Genomic DNA, 7,500 nt, shown 5'->3' with positions numbered 1-7,500 from the left:
CCGCGTGGCAGGCGAGAATTCTACCACTGAACCACCAATGCTCAGTGCCTGGGCCTTCAAAAAAGACGCTTTTTTGGTGCTCTGTGCAAAACGCGTCGACATCTGCTTCCAGCTGCAAAATGCCATTCGCGGACGCTGAAGAACTTATTTCCAAGGCAGCGGGTACAAGCGATTGGGCGTTTTAAAACCACCAGGAACAGCAAAGAGGCGCGCTTCTTTGCTTGCGCCGAAACACACCGACTGGAGGCGGATAACGTAGTCGGCAGGATTCGAACCTGCGCGGGGAGACCCCAATGGATTTCTAGTCCATCGCCTTAACCACTCGGCCACGACTACAGCAAGCCCCACTGCCGCTGCGTTCTTGCTACAATCTTACCTGGATCGCGAGGCGCCGGCGGAAGCCTATTTCAAAGTCGTTCTCCGTTTCAAACAAACATTTCCAAAATACAAGCCTTGCAGACAGACACGCCTCAGAGGACTTAAGGGTGGCTTCATGTCGGAATGATAAAGTCTCCCCGTCCGGACATGAAAATGCCACTTTGTTACACACAAAAAAAGAATCAACAACAGAGAAATGCCCACAAGCATTTGAAAAGCCGCACCACGTCGCACTTGAAATAGCTCTTACATTAGTGGTAGACGCAGGAATCGCCTTTTTATTTACGCTCTTACCAATGCGATGGAAAGCAAAACAAAGCAAAGCAGAGCAAAACAAAACGAACAAACGAAAACCTTGCGTATAACGCCGTTACGTGCCCAAGCGGTATTGTACATCATCCTAGCACTGCACCCCGGGGCGTACGGTATATGGGAACGAGCACACGCCACGAATCGTCTCGAATCACTCCCTACAGCTGTAAGGCGCCTTGAAGCGTGCACCCCCAACATTCTTCTTTGCGCATGTGTGAAAGGTAAACTCTTGAGCAGACTCTGAACCAGCTCTAAGGAAACTAATCCGATTAGACGTTACTTTGACTCATCTTTTTACGCTCAGTGCTGGATTGCTCAAACTCCAGCTAGGGTTAGGGTTAGCATTCCCACGCTACTTAGACACTTTGTTTACGCTCAGTGCTGGATTTTGGGAACTTCAGGATGAGTGGGAATTTTCTCCTATCTGTCAATTCTGTTTTGTTTTGGAGACTCTTGGCTGCCTATGTTGTACAGTGCAGCGTGAAGGAAACATTTTCCAAAACTGTGTCAGCTCAAAAGTTGTAAGAAAACCTCTCCAGCTGCTTTAACTCTCTTCATTTTTGTCATTTAATGTGACACTCGATGTATAACTGGAGCCTCACATATGCAAATGGTGAGGCTCCAGTTCGACACCCAGTTCGACACCACTTTACAGTATATGACAAAAGCATGGCAGACTGTGCCGGACCGGCAGATAACTTCCGCTTATTTTTACCATATTAAACATTGGAAATCCTCCCACTTGTATTTGTGACACTTGATTTTGGCTCCACCTAAGACACTCTTAAATCTTCAAACACTTTTCTCTTCTCCCGCAACACTCTTGTCTGTCGGCACTATGTGGCAGCGTTGCATGACAACCCCTCTCACCACGGAAAGGAACCTAACAGCTTTGGTAAGAGAGGAGAAAAGGACCTGGCCAGTACGGGACTCAAACCCGTGACCTTGGCGTTATTAGCACCACGCTCGAACCAACTGAGCTAACCGGCCTCACAACAGTGCTCCTCTCTGTGCTGCAAAAAATCGAACTCAGGGAATTTCTTTTGTCCTCCTTTGAATAGAAAGCCGTGTAATTCAGTGTACGGGCTTTCTCGTGCAGTTTCATGGTTCTTGTAACCCAAATCCTACACTGGCCTGAAGTGCCCCCCCATTTCACAGCATTTTTCAGCTGATTTAAAATGTACCTAAAGGAGAAGCATTATTGAAGACCATCAATTACCAAGAGCTTTTGTCAAAGGTTTTGGTGGTCATTTTGAATGACCACAGAGCGCTGTGACCTCGGTTTTACATCTCATCCAAAAGACAGCGCCCTTTTACAACACAGCATCTCCGTCACTATACTGGGGCATTGGGACCCGCACAGACCTCAGGGTGAGCGCCCCACCGCCGGCACCATTAACACCGCTTCCAGCTGGAAGCTTTGTTTTCCCCTGTAGCTCACCCTCATCCGGGTACTGACCTGGCTCACACCTGCTTAGCTTCAGTGGGTTTTTTGAGTTGCGAGTTGCAAGGGGATGCAAGTGATGGAGCCGCTCGCTGCAAAAGCCACTGCATTGGCCGGGAATCGAACCCGAGCCTCCCGCGTGGCAGGCGAGAATTCTACCACTGAACCACCAATGCTCAGTGCCTGGGCCTTCAAAAAAGACGCTTTTTTGGTGCTCTGTGCAAAACGCGTCGACATCTGCTTCCAGCTGCAAAATGCCATTCGCGGACGCTGAAGAACTTATTTCCAAGGCAGCGGGTACAAGCGATTGGGCGTTTTAAAACCACCAGGAACAGCAAAGAGGCGCGCTTCTTTGCTTGCGCCGAAACACACCGACTGGAGGCGGATAACGTAGTCGGCAGGATTCGAACCTGCGCAGGGAGACCCCAATGGATTTCTAGTCCATCGCCTTAACCACTCGGCCACGACTACAGCAAGCCCCACTGCCGCTGCGTTCTTGCTACAATCTTACCTGGATCGCGAGGCGCCGGCGGAAGCCTATTTCAAAGTCGTTCTCCGTTTCAAACAAACATTTCCAAAATACAAGCCTTGCAGACAGACACGCCTCAGAGGACTTAAGGGTGGCTTCATGTCGGAATGATAAAGTCTCCCCGTCCGGACATGAAAATGCCACTTTGTTACACACAAAAAAAGAATCAACAACAGAGAAATGCCCACAAGCATTTGAAAAGCCGCACCACGTCGCACTTGAAATAGCTCTTACATTAGTGGTAGACGCAGGAATCGCCTTTTTATTTACGCTCTTACCAACGCGATGGAAAGCAAAACAAAGCAAAGCAGAGCAAAACAAAACGAACAAACGAAAACCTTGCATATAACGCCGTTACGTGCCCAAGCGGTATTATACATCATCCTAGCACTGCACCCCGGGGCGTACGGTATATGGGAACGAGCACACGCCACGAATCGTCTCGAATCACTCCCTACAGCTGTAAGGCGCCTTGAAGCGTGCACCCCCAACATTCTTCTTTGCGCATGTGTGAAAGGTAAACTCTTGAGCAGACTCTGAACCAGCTCTAAGGAAACTAATCCGATTAGACGTTACTTTGACTCATCTTTTTACGCTCAGTGCTGGATTGCTCAAACTCCAGCTAGGGTTAGGGTTAGCATTCCCACGCTACTTAGACACTTTGTTTACGCTCAGTGCTGGATTTTGGGAACTTCAGGACGAGTGGGAATTTTCTCCTATCTGTCAATTCTGTTTTGTTTTGGAGACTCTTGGCTGCCTATGTTGTACAGTGCAGCGTGAAGGAAACATTTTCCAAAACTGTGTCAGCTCAAAAGTTGTAAGAAAACCTCTCCAGCTGCTTTAACTCTCTTCATTTTTGTCATTTAATGTGACACTCGACGTATAACTGGAGCCTTCCCATATGCAAATGGTGAGGCTCCAGTTCGACACCCAGTTCGACACCACTTTACAGTATATGACAAAAGCATGGCAGACTGTGCCGGACCGGCAGATAACTTCCGCTTATTTTTACCATATTAAACATTGGAAATCCTCCCACTTGTATTTGTGACACTTGATTTTGGCTCCACCTAAGACACTCTTAAATCTTCAAACACTTTTCTCTTCTCCCGCAACACTCTTGTCTGTCGGCACTATGTGGCAGCGTTGCATGACAACCCCTCTCACCACGGAAAGGAACCTAACAGCTTTGGTAAGAGAGGAGAAAAGGACCTGGCCAGTACGGGGCTCGAACCCGTGACCTTGGCGTTATTAGCACCACGCTCGAACCAACTGAGCTAACCGGCCTCACAACAGTGCTCCTCTCTGTGCTGCAAAAAATCGAACTCAGGGAATTTCTTTTGTCCTCCTTTGAATAGAAAGCCGTGTAATTCAGTGTACGGGCTTTCTCGTGCAGTTTCATGGTTCTTGTAACCCAAATCCTACACTGGCCTGAAGTGCCCCCCCATTTCACAGCATTTTTCAGCTGATTTAAAATGTACCTAAAGGAGAAGCATTATTGAAGACCATCAATTACCAAGAGCTTTTGTCAAAGGTTTTGGTGGTCATTTTGAATGACCACAGAGCGCTGTGACCTCGGTTTTACATCTCATCCAAAAGACAGCGCCCTTTTACAACACAGCATCTCCGTCACTATACTGGGGCATTGGGACCCGCACAGACCTCAGGGTGAGCGCCCCACCGCCGGCACCATTAACACCGCTTCCAGCTGGAAGCTTTGTTTTCCCCTGTAGCTCACCCTCATCCGGGTACTGACCTGGCTCACACCTGCTTAGCTTCAGTGGGTTTTTTGAGTTGCGAGTTGCAAGGGGATGCAAGTGATGGAGCCGCTCGCTGCAAAAGCCATTGCATTGGCCGGGAATCGAACCCGAGCCTCCCGCGTGGCAGGCGAGATTTCTACCACTGAACCACCAATGCTCAGTGCCTGGGCCTTCAAAAAAGACGCTTTTTTGGTGCTCTGTGCAAAACGCGTCGACATCTGCTTCCAGCTGCAAAATGCCATTCGCGGACGCTGAAGAACTTATTTCCAAGGCAGCGGGTACAAGCGATTGGGCGTTTTAAAACCACCAGGAACAGCAAAGAGGCGCGCTTCTTTGCTTGCGCCGAAACACACCGACTGGAGGCGGATAACGTAGTCGGCAGGATTCGAACCTGCGCGGGGAGACCCCAATGGATTTCTAGTCCATCGCCTTAACCACTCGGCCACGACTACAGCAAGCCCCACTGCCGCTGCGTTCTTGCTACAATCTTACCTGGATCGCGAGGCGCCGGCGGAAGCCTATTTCAAAGTCGTTCTCCGTTTCAAACAAACATTTCCAAAATACAAGCCTTGCAGACAGACACGCCTCAGAGGACTTAAGGGTGGCTTCATGTCGGAATGATAAAGTCTCCCCGTCCGGACATGAAAATGCCACTTTGTTACACACAAAAAAAGAATCAACAACAGAGAAATGCCCACAAGCATTTGAAAAGCCGCACCACGTCGCACTTGAAATAGCTCTTACATTAGTGGTAGACGCAGGAATCGCCTTTTTATTTACGCTCTTACCAACGCGATGGAAAGCAAAACAAAGCAAAGCAGAGCAAAACAAAACGAACAAACGAAAACCTTGCGTATAACGCCGTTACGTGCCCAAGCGGTATTGTACATCATCCTAGCACTGCACCCCGGGGCGTACGGTATATGGGAACGAGCACACGCCACGAATCGTCTCGAATCACTCCCTACAGCTGTAAGGCGCCTTGAAGCGTGCACCCCCAACATTCTTCTTTGCGCATGTGTGAAAGGTAAACTCTTGAGCAGACTCTGAACCAGCTCTAAGGAAACTAATCCGATTAGACGTTACTTTGACTCATCTTTTTACGCTCAGTGCTGGATTGCTCAAACTCCAGCTAGGGTTAGGGTTAGCATTCCCACGCTACTTAGACACTTTGTTTACGCTCAGTGCTGGATTTTGGGAACTTCAGGACGAGTGGGAATTTTCTCCTATCTGTCAATTCTGTTTTGTTTTGGAGACTCTTGGCTGCCTATGTTGTACAGTGCAGCGTGAAGGAAACATTTTCCAAAACTGTGTCAGCTCAAAAGTTGTAAGAAAACCTCTCCAGCTGCTTTAACTCTCTTCATTTTTGTCATTTAATGTGACACTCGACGTATAACTGGAGCCTCACATATGCAAATGGTGAGGCTCCAGTTCGACACCCAGTTCGACACCACTTTACAGTATATGACAAAAGCATGGCAGACTGTGCCGGACTGGCAGATAACTTCCGCTTATTTTTACCATATTAAACATTGGAAATCCTCCCACTTGTATTTGTGACACTTGATTTTGGCTCCACCTAAGACACTCTTAAATCTTCAAACACTTTTCTCTTCTCCCGCAACACTCTTGTCTGTCGGCACTATGTGGCAGCGTTGCATGACAACCCCTCTCACCACGGAAAGGAACCTAACAGCTTTGGTAAGAGAGGAGAAAAGGACCTGGCCAGTACGGGGTTCGAACCCGTGACCTTGGCATTATTAGCACCACGCTCGAACCAACTGAGCTAACCGGCCTCACAACAGTGCTCCTCTCTGTGCTGCAAAAAATCGAACTCAGGGAATTTCTTTTGTCCTCCTTTGAATAGAAAGCCGTGTAATTCAGTGTACGGGCTTTCTCGTGCAGTTTCATGGTTCTTGTAACCCAAATCCTACACTGGCCTGAAGTGCCCCCCCATTTCACAGCATTTTTCAGCTGATTTAAAATGTACCTAAAGGAGAAGCATTATTGAAGACCATCAATTACCAAGAGCTTTTGTCAAAGGTTTTGGTGGTCATTTTGAATGACCACAGAGCGCTGTGACCTCGGTTTTACATCTCATCCAAAAGACAGCGCCCTTTTACAACACAGCATCTCCGTCACTATACTGGGGCATTGGGACCCGCACAGACCTCAGGGTGAGCGCCCCACCGCCGGCACCATTAACACCGCTTCCAGCTGGAAGCTTTGTTTTCCCCTGTAGCTCACCCTCATCCGGGTACTGACCTGGCTCACACCTGCTTAGCTTCAGTGGGTTTTTTGAGTTGCGAGTTGCAAGGGGATGCAAGTGATGGAGCCGCTCGCTGCAAAAGCCACTGCATTGGCCGGGAATCAAACCCGAGCCTCCCGCGTGGCAGGCGAGATTTCTACCACTGAACCACCAATGCTCAGTGCCTGGGCCTTCAAAAAAGACGCTTTTTTGGTGCTCTGTGCAAAACGCGTCGACATCTGCTTCCAGCTGCAAAATGCCATTCGCGGACGCTGAAGAACTTATTTCCAAGGCAGCGGGTACAAGCGATTGGGCGTTTTAAAACCACCAGGAACAGCAAAGAGGCGCGCTTCTTTGCTTGCGCCGAAACACACCGACTGGAGGCGGATAACGTAGTCGGCAGGATTCGAACCTGCGCGGGGAGACCCCAATGGATTTCTAGTCCATCGCCTTAACCACTCGGCCACGACTACAGCAAGCCCCACTGCCGCTGCGTTCTTGCTACAATCTTACCTGGATCGCGAGGCGCCGGCGGAAGCCTATTTCAAAGTCGTTCTCCGTTTCAAACAAACATTTCCAAAATACAAGCCTTGCAGACAGACACGCCTCAGAGGACTTAAGGGTGGCTTCATGTCGGAATGATAAAGTCTCCCCGTCCGGACATGAAAATGCCACTTTGTTACACACAAAAAAAGAATCAACAACAGAGAAATGCCCACAAGCATTTGAAAAGCCGCACCACGTCGCACTTGAAATAGCTCTTACATTAGTGGTAGACGCAGGAATCGCCTTTTTATTTACGCTCTTACCAATGCGATGGAAAGCAAAA

At 48.8% G+C, this 7,500-nt stretch overlaps 9 non-coding genes across 9 annotated transcripts in view; all 9 read right to left on the bottom strand.

The window, feature by feature from the left end:
• The window catches only part of trnag-gcc (transfer RNA glycine (anticodon GCC)), a 71-nt gene extending 30 nt beyond the window's left edge, over positions 1-41 (bottom strand). Inside the window, exon 1 of the tRNA in view lies at positions 1-41. This exon is cut by the window's left edge and continues 30 nt beyond it. This is a non-coding gene — a tRNA (tRNA-Gly).
• Positions 42-254: 213 nt separating this feature from the next.
• Positions 255-336, bottom strand: trnas-aga (transfer RNA serine (anticodon AGA)). Its single transcript has one exon. It is a non-coding gene; the product is annotated as a tRNA-Ser (tRNA).
• A 1,270-nt stretch (positions 337-1,606) lies between these two features.
• trnai-aau (transfer RNA isoleucine (anticodon AAU)) lies at positions 1,607-1,680 on the bottom strand. Its single transcript has one exon. It is a non-coding gene; the product is annotated as a tRNA-Ile (tRNA).
• A 559-nt stretch (positions 1,681-2,239) lies between these two features.
• Positions 2,240-2,310, bottom strand: trnag-gcc (transfer RNA glycine (anticodon GCC)). The gene has a single exon. It is a non-coding gene; the product is annotated as a tRNA-Gly (tRNA).
• A 213-nt stretch (positions 2,311-2,523) lies between these two features.
• trnas-aga (transfer RNA serine (anticodon AGA)) lies at positions 2,524-2,605 on the bottom strand. The gene has a single exon. It is a non-coding gene; the product is annotated as a tRNA-Ser (tRNA).
• Positions 2,606-3,876: 1,271 nt separating this feature from the next.
• Positions 3,877-3,950, bottom strand: trnai-aau (transfer RNA isoleucine (anticodon AAU)). Its single transcript has one exon. It is a non-coding gene; the product is annotated as a tRNA-Ile (tRNA).
• An 843-nt stretch (positions 3,951-4,793) lies between these two features.
• On the bottom strand, positions 4,794-4,875 carry trnas-aga (transfer RNA serine (anticodon AGA)). The gene has a single exon. It is a non-coding gene; the product is annotated as a tRNA-Ser (tRNA).
• Positions 4,876-6,145: 1,270 nt separating this feature from the next.
• On the bottom strand, positions 6,146-6,219 carry trnai-aau (transfer RNA isoleucine (anticodon AAU)). The gene has a single exon. It is a non-coding gene; the product is annotated as a tRNA-Ile (tRNA).
• Positions 6,220-7,062: 843 nt separating this feature from the next.
• On the bottom strand, positions 7,063-7,144 carry trnas-aga (transfer RNA serine (anticodon AGA)). Its single transcript has one exon. It is a non-coding gene; the product is annotated as a tRNA-Ser (tRNA).
• Positions 7,145-7,500: the final 356 nt, after the last annotated feature.

The sequence above is a fragment of the Lepisosteus oculatus genome, unplaced genomic scaffold (assembly GCF_040954835.1).
Source record: "Lepisosteus oculatus isolate fLepOcu1 unplaced genomic scaffold, fLepOcu1.hap2 HAP2_SCAFFOLD_40, whole genome shotgun sequence".
Taxonomy (NCBI): Eukaryota; Metazoa; Chordata; class Actinopteri; order Semionotiformes; family Lepisosteidae; genus Lepisosteus; species Lepisosteus oculatus.
Note: the sequence above shows the minus strand (reverse complement) of the source record. Positions and strands in the feature narration are given on the sequence as shown.